The sequence below is a fragment of the Papio anubis genome, chromosome 4 (assembly GCF_008728515.1).
Source record: "Papio anubis isolate 15944 chromosome 4, Panubis1.0, whole genome shotgun sequence".
NCBI classification, from domain to species: Eukaryota; Metazoa; Chordata; class Mammalia; order Primates; family Cercopithecidae; genus Papio; species Papio anubis.
In genome coordinates, this window is record NC_044979.1 from 119,987,611 (window position 1) to 119,995,644 (window position 8,034).

At 44.7% G+C, this 8,034-nt stretch overlaps 1 long non-coding RNA gene across 2 annotated transcripts; it reads right to left on the reverse strand.

Annotated features, from left to right (window-relative positions):
- Positions 1-3,239: 3,239 nt before the first annotated feature.
- On the reverse strand, positions 3,240-7,641 carry LOC108584988. Of its 2 annotated transcripts, none has more exons than XR_001900735.2 (2): positions 6,871-7,641; positions 3,240-4,692 (listed from the first exon to the last, which is right to left on the reverse strand). It is a non-coding gene; the product is annotated as an uncharacterized LOC108584988 (long non-coding RNA). The 2 variants fall into 2 exon arrangements; XR_002520934.2 differs by lacking the exon at positions 6,871-7,641 and adding an exon at positions 5,603-6,858.
- Between the last annotated feature and the right edge of the window lie 393 nt (positions 7,642-8,034).

Genomic DNA, 8,034 nt, shown 5'->3' on the forward strand with positions numbered 1-8,034 from the left:
TAGGAGGTAGTTTTCCAGGATAAAATGATTATTCCATTTTCTCGATAATGTTAATTACTAGGCATCCTTTCAAAATGAATGTTAAGTGAAAAGACAATGAATGGACTTGCTTCTGATTCTTCTTATTCAACTATCTGCTCTATGAGGGCAGGAAGACAGGCTAACTTATTCATTAAATGTGGTAAACACCCTCGAATATTTATTAAACAAATGAATTAATAATGGTTGATTTTCGACTGCCATACATAATAATACACACTTTATGTTTTGTTCTTTGTTTTGTAAAGAAACTTAAAATTTTGTTTCTTGCTGATGGCAAGTGTCTCTCGTCTGGCACCCTGTACAAGTGCAGCGCTACCTTTGGGTCAGTCCTAACAGGAACCTGTACCTTAACCAGATGGGCCTGCTCCTCATGTCTGGACTGCCCACCTCTTCTCTGCTCCCTGATGTTTGCCTACCCTGTTTCCCCAGCCCTGAACCTCCGCCATCCAAATATTAGTTACTTTTCCTTTTTTTTTTTTTTTTTTGAAACAGTCTCACTCTGTTGCCCAAGCTGGAGTGCAGTGGTGTGATCTCAGCTCGCTATAGCCTCCGCCTCCCAGGTGTCAGAGATTCTCCTGCCTCAGCCTCCCAGGTAGCTGGGAATACAGGTACACACCACCATGCCTGGCTAATTTTTGTATCTTTAGTAGAGACGGGGTTTCACCACGTTGGTCAGGCTTGTCTCGAGCTCCTGACCTGAGGTCATCCACTACCCTTGGCCTCCCAAAGTGCTGGGATTACAGGTGTGAGCAACCGCACCCGACCCCAAATATTGGTTTCTAAATCTTATTCATTTTCTAATGCAAGTTCACATTTTCCTTTCTCCTTTGATTTGCATAGAACTTGCCATTGTTTTGCATCCACCCCTGTCACTGTTTGGCCCATCTTTCACATCATCTTCTCCTGAACTCCCAGGTGTGTCCTCAGCTTGCCATGCATTTCACATCCAGGACTTCTTGGGGGTGAAATAAGACATGCATGGAGCTGGTAGGGAGACAGTGATGCATAAGAAAAAGGTCCAGGGCACATGCTGTGAGCACTGAAAAGAGGGAAAGAGAATGGCTTCTTTGGGGGTCCTTTGGACAGGGCATGCATGATCAGTAGGACCCGGCCAAGTGAAGACAACGGCATGAGCAGGAGCACCGCAGTCAGAGGGAACAGCATGAGGACAGGTAGGGGGTGCAGGAAGCGCAGGCCTGTCCTGGAGCAGCAAGGAGCCGGTGGGCTGCAGGTGACATTGCATAAGGAAAGGAGAGACTCTCGGAAGCCACTGGGCGTGGATGGGAGCCTGAGTGTGGACTTCATGCCGCATGTGTGTTTTCTATTTGATGGAGAAATTTCAGATTGCACATGTTACAGTAAGAACTCAAATCTCCTTAAATAAAGGAATTATTCTGATACTTCTCAACAGAGAGGGGTAAAGAGAAAAGCGTAATTTAGGGAATGACATGTGTTTGGATTTGTGTGCTGACTTTCCTGTTTATTAGCTGGGTAGTGTTGGATAAATTGGCCCATTTTCTCTGAGCCTTAAGGTCTTGCACAGTGAGATGGGAATCTTACCAACCATGCCATAGAGCAATGTGTGAGTGGACGGGGAAGAAGGCGCCTGCATGAACCTGCAAAATGCCTGGCAAAACATCTCCCGTCTCCTGGAACAGCCCAAGCGGCCCAGGTTATGATGCCTGATACTGAATTGCACCGGGAAAAGACACCTGGTTTTGCCCAGATAAGCCAGTGGGGAGGCCAGATGTCATCTCTGAGGTTTTACAACTGAGTGGAACTTTTTATGTAGGAAAACAAGGTAAAAATTTCCCAAGGGGTTTCTACGAGATTTCCAGCACTTCCTAAATTAGCCCTGACCAGTAAAACCACGAGAGAAGACTTCCTGGCAGGGCTTGGCACTTCCATTTCCAGAACCAACCGAAAGCAGGAAGCATTGAGACAAGTAATAATTCAACTCTTCAGTTGGCTTCCAAAATTATCCACATTCGAGTCCCTTGGCGTTTGTACCAAAGGTCAGGAGTTATTCCGATTTTATCTGTTCCAGGTTATCGACTTGTTTTTGAGTGAACCAAATGCAGACTCACTTCTCACTGATGGAAGTATTTTATGTCTTCCTTCTCACCTCAGTGTATGCTGAACAAGCCTCCCAGTGATGAGCAATTCCATACAATTAGCAGAAATCCCATAAGCCTGAGGTTGTCCACCATTAACCTGCAAAGAAAAACTTTAAAATCCTGCTCCTTGGATTTAGATCACCTTGGTACAATTCTCAGCTCTGCCGTTTATTAGCTGTGTGACCACAGGGAAACTTTTAACGTTTGCTATGTCTTGGTTTCCTATTCTATAAAATGAAGAAGCTCCACACCCATTAGGATGGCTACTCATTCAAAAAAATTTTAAAAAATAACAAAAAAGAAATAACAAGCACTGGAAAGGATTTGAAGAAATCATCATTCTGGTTGGGAATATAAAATGGTACAGCTGCTATGGAAAACAGCATGGCTGTTCCTCAAAAAAATTAAACATAGAATTACCATATGACCCAGCAAGTCTACTTCTCAGTATCTTCCCGGAAGAATGGATCTGAAAGAGATGTTTGTATGCCCATGTTTATAGCAGCATTATTCACAATAGCCAAAAGGTGGGTGTTTCCATCTATAAAAGAATGGATAAACAAACTGTGGTAAACGCACAATATGGACTATTACTCAGCCTTAAACAAGAAGGAACTTCTGACTCATGCTATGACATGAATGTACCCTAAGTACATTAAGCCAAGTGAAATAAGCCAGTCATTAATGAATAAGTGCTGTATGGTTGCGCTTATGTAAGGTCCCTAGAGTAGTCTAATTCATAGAGAAAGTAGAATGGTGGTTACCGGGAGATAGAGGGAGGTGAGAATGAGGACTAAATATTTAATGAATACAGAGTTTCCATTTAGGAAAATGAAAAAGTTCTGGAAATCGTAGAAAAAGTAGAATGGTGGTTACCGGGAGATAGGGGGAGGTGGGAATGAGGATTAAATGTTTAATGAATACAGAGTTTCCGTTTAGGAAGATGAAAAAGTTCTGAAGATGGCTGGTGGTGATGGTTGCACGACAGTGTCAATGTACTCAATGCCACAGAACTATATGCTTAAAAATTGTCTGAAATGGTACATTTTATGCTAGGTGTAGTTTACCACAATTAAACTATTTTTTAATGAAGAAGCACTTTATTTTCAAAAACAATGTTTGAACATTACAATTTTTCTACATCAGAAATTCCATCATAATGCAATCTTGGATTCTAGGCAAAGCACATAACCATACGAGACCGTCACAGGACATGTTACCTTATTGGTCTGGTGCGTTCTTAGAAGACCTGGCCTTGGCTTTAGGGTAGCAAAGCTTCTCTGGCAGGTATTCAGCTTTAGCGATCCAGTGCCTGCAGGGGCATTCCTGCCTCTGGCCATGTGGACGCATGGAGTTTCTGGCTTCTTTGTGAATGATACTCGGGCCATGAGCCCCAGTCCTTCCACTAAGAATAAATCCATAACCTTATTTTGAGCACATAATCTGATAGACCATGATGCCAGTGATACGTTTGCCTCACTATTTATCTCTCCTATTTTCTTTTACTATGGTGTTCTTCCCACACTTTCTTTTTTCACTTTTCTAAGCTTTATTTGAAAGTTTCAGTCCGCTGCAATGGTTTGTCCAAAGATCAACAAGAACAGACAGGGTGTGGGTCCCCAATCACAACAGTTTTTGACTGCTGTGTTGACTCAATGAAGTCAATAGAAGTCCAAGCCCATCGTTTTTCTCTGACATTCTGGAAGCTCCTGTGTCTTCTAGTGATCCCTTTCGATGGCCTTTGCTCTGTGACCAGAAGAGTTCAGAGCACGCTGCAGTTTGGGACCTCAGTTCTGCTGTCAGCACTATGACGAGCTCTTGTTATCTGGTCTCTGTGGTTTTTGATGGGCCAGTGAAATGGGGAGAGGGTGGCCTTTAGGGCCACATAGACGTGAGTGCAAATTCCAGTCCTGCCACTTAATGGTTTTGCATCTACTATGTGAGGCTTGGTTTTCTTATCTGTAAAGTGGAAAATTAATAAGAACCTTGCAGGGTTGTTGTGAGCATTGAACAAGATGATGCAATTAGAGTATGTCATGTAAAAGAAGCAATGAACTGTTTCAAAGCCTGGTGGCTCAGAAGAGCAAGCAGTTGCTGTCTCTCAGGACTGTGTGAATTGTTCCCTGAAGAGTGTAGTCTCAGCTCATCTGTGCAGCTTCTTTGAGCTGTGGGGTCAGCAGAGCTGGTGGTCACATGTCTGGCAGTTGGTGGCTGCCTCAGTTCTTCTCCATGTGACTCTCTTCCTCCAGAAAACCAGACAGGCATTCCTTCCCAGTGGTCTCAGGGCAGTTTCAAGAGGTCAAAAGCAAAATCTGCAAGAGCTCTCAAGGCGTAGCTTCTGGAACTTGCACAACTCTGTCTCCATCCATTTCATTATCCATTGATGTCAGTGCAAGTCACAGGCTGCTCCTGAGTCCAGATCCCAGGGGTCAGGAAATGGACCCCACTTCTTGATGGGAGAGCACCAAAGCCACATTGCATTCTTCTGCTCTTGTATGCTCACCTCTGATACTATCTGCTGTCATACACCGTCCTCAAGAGTGAAAATAGAAGAGATAGAGATTACTGACTGACACCTAGCATTCCTAAATTTTGAATCTGACCCTGGGTCAGCAACCTACCCCTGCAAGCTTCCCATGGGAAGCTAAACCTCAGCAGAAAAATCCTGGGTGTCACTGTTGGCCTCAAAGCCACATAGAATCACTTCAGTGACGCCACTTGCCTGAACTGAAGGGACCAGGAGTAAAACCACTTTACTTTTTTGTTTTCCTCAGCCTAGCCCTGTTATTATTCTTACCCCTTTGATGGTAACAGGAAAAATGTTCAGCAAGGAGAAGCAAATACAAAACACAGGAACCAGAGCAAAAGCATAGAACAGTGTTCACCCTAATGCCTGTTTATTTTGTATCTCTCTGCCTAATGCTCATGTAGAACCACATGACCCAATCAATATCCCTGGACTTGACCAATACAAAAGCATTCCTCTTCCTTAAGGATAAGGAAGGGAAGAAAAACTAAGGGAGCTAGGAGCTTTCCCTGCTAGAAGCCACCTGCCAAGGCTGAGGCCAAGAATTTTTCCATTTACTCATTCAACAATTTATTAAGCAGCTATTAATCTTTTACCTCAGGCACTGCTCTAGTACAGAGATCCTGTGTGTCAATGAGGAGCCTGCACTCTTCTCGTACGATTCTCTGTGTGAGCTCAGCATGGTTGGCCATGCATTGTAGGCTGCTGTCCACCAGGCTCGCCCAGGCCGGCGACCGCCCAGCACTAATTGTGCCTTCTCCCCCAGGCTCTATCCCGCACACTGCCTCTTTCAGATCTCTTTCCCTCTCCCTTTGTAGCTCTGTTACTTCTGGAAGGTTGCGAGGGCTCTCTTCTCCCCTCTCACTACCCAGTAAATTTCCATTCACCCATCAGTTCTCCATACAAGATTTCCTACCTCTGTGAAGCCTGGCTGGCTGCTGGGCTGGGTAAAGCTCCTCTGCTCCATGCTCTTGTGTAATAGGTTCTTGCCTTCATAATATTCTCAGTTGTAATAATACAGTCATTTATGTGATACTTTGGTTAATCTCCATTTCCCTCCATGAGGCTCTATGCTTTCTGCGAACAAGCACCATGGTGATTTTCTCTCTGCCCCCTATTTCCAGCACCCAGCATAGTCCTTGCAGCAAACTGTTTGTGATCATCGGTTGTGTAAGTGAATGAATGGATGAATGAGTGAATCTCCCTGTGTGGTCTGTAGAGGTACCCCCTGAGCCTGCTGCTGGGAATGTAGAGTCCAAAGCAAAACAACCTCACCTCAGATGAAGATAGGCTAAAAGGCTCAGATCATCTTTCTCTCGCTTCTTTCAAGTCCTCAACCAAGAACCCCAGGGACCTCACTTCCAGGGTCCCTCCTTCTGTTTCCTGCAGGAGGACTAGTAAATACTCCTGCCAACAGACTCCATTGGCTGCCTTAACTGTCCCCAAATCCCAGAGTCAGCCCCAATCCTTGCCTTGCTACAATTCAGGTACAGAGAAAACATAAAGACGTTCACAGTTGTAGAGTGATAAAAGCAAATGCTCTTCCACTGGGTCCACGTGTTTTGAGCACCCACTGTGTGCCAACACCACCAGCACTCACAATGAAGCAATTCTATGCTGGGACTTTTTGATATCTTCAAATGCCACTTGGTAGTGGTTTGCTAAGAGGGACAAGAGGCAGGATCATGAGTTGAAAGCTGCTGTCAGAGACAGTATAGTTTTCTGGTAAAGACGCATCCAAACTCAGAAGAAGCACAGACAATCTACGACTTCCTGTTGGCTGCTATTCCAGACAGTCTGACCAGCCTGCCGACATAGCCCTAGTTTTTTAGGGGAACTTAATCCCTGCATTTAAGGGCTTAGATCATCGCTGCAAGTATCAAAGAACAAAAAGCATAGTCGTTATTTTCTGGAATGATGGCTGTAATGAGGAGATGTTGACCTGAAGTCCCAGGAAGGAGAAATTGGCAGCTCACATTTTGTCTTTCCATTGACTGCTATAGGGTTGCAAAGAAAGGTAAAGCAATGAGAGTGGCACTGGTTGGCTGTGCTTACTTTTTTAACATATATTTAACAAGCCTTCATTTTGTCCTAAGAGAAATCAAATGCTGCATTTAGGGGCCTGGGGCAGAGCACAGAACAGGTCGCTGCCCCCCCCCCCCCCCAGCCGGAGCTGCTCCTGACCTTGGAGTTGAGGCTTACGTCGCTGCGGGAGGTCTGACAAGGCGATCTCTGCTCTCCTCGGAGGTGCGGAGATGCGTAAGTGCAGACAGCCAGAGGGTGCTGTGGGTTTCCACCAAGGCCAGGCCACTCTTCATGGGCTCTCCTTGTGGACTGTGCAGGTCTGGGTGGGGGTGGGATTTTAGGAGGGAAATAATGGTGAGGAAATCCTCTCCCTCTCACACTAAAAACTATTTCTTCTTCCCCTGTGAGTGGGGGGAAAATGGGAATTTTACCAAAATAAATAAATAATGATTGCAGAATTACTGTGCGGGAGTTTTTAGGAGCCCAATCTGCAAATGGGGTAAACGGCCACCAGGTGGCAGTACTGACTAGGTCCTTGAATCAACCAATGTGGAGCCCACAGACAGAATCCCGCATCACGATCTGGGGGAGGAAACTGAAGCCAGATCCCATGAAATCATTCGCCAGATGTTTAAAAAAGAAAAAAATCAGCTGATTCTATTCAGCGTGGCTCTGCTTTACACAGAGGTCAAGTCTATCACATTGCTATCTTAAAGGACTTCACAATTGTAGTGATGGAAGCATATTATCTTCTTCCATCAGGCCATATGTTTTGAGCACCCACTGTGTGCTGGCACCGAGCCAGGCACAGGGATTTGCAGGAAATCAGCTCCTGCCTTCCTGGAACTCACGGAGCACTTGTTCTTCTTTCGTTCGTTCTTTCTTTCTCTTTCTTTCTCTCTCTCTCTCTCTTGCTTCCTTCCGTCTCTCTCTCTTTCTTCCTTTCCTTCTTTTCTTTCCTTCTTTCTTTCTTTCTCTTTCTTTCTTTCTTTCTTCTCTCTCTCTCTCTTGCTTTCTTCCTTCTCTCTTTTTCTTTCTTTCTATCTTTCACTTCAACTTTTATTTTAGATTCAGGAGGTACATGTGCAGGTTTGTTGTGTGCATATATTGCATGATGCTGAGGTTTGGGGTACAATTGATCCCCTCGGCTGGGTAGTGAGCATTGTGCCCTATAGGTAGTTTTTCAGTCTTTCCCCCTCCCCCCGCCTTTCTAGTATCCTCCATGTCTGTTGCTGCCATCTTTATGTTCATGTGTACCCAATGTTCAGCTCCCTATTACAAGTGAAAACATGTAGTATTTGGTTTTCTGCTCCTGTGTTAATT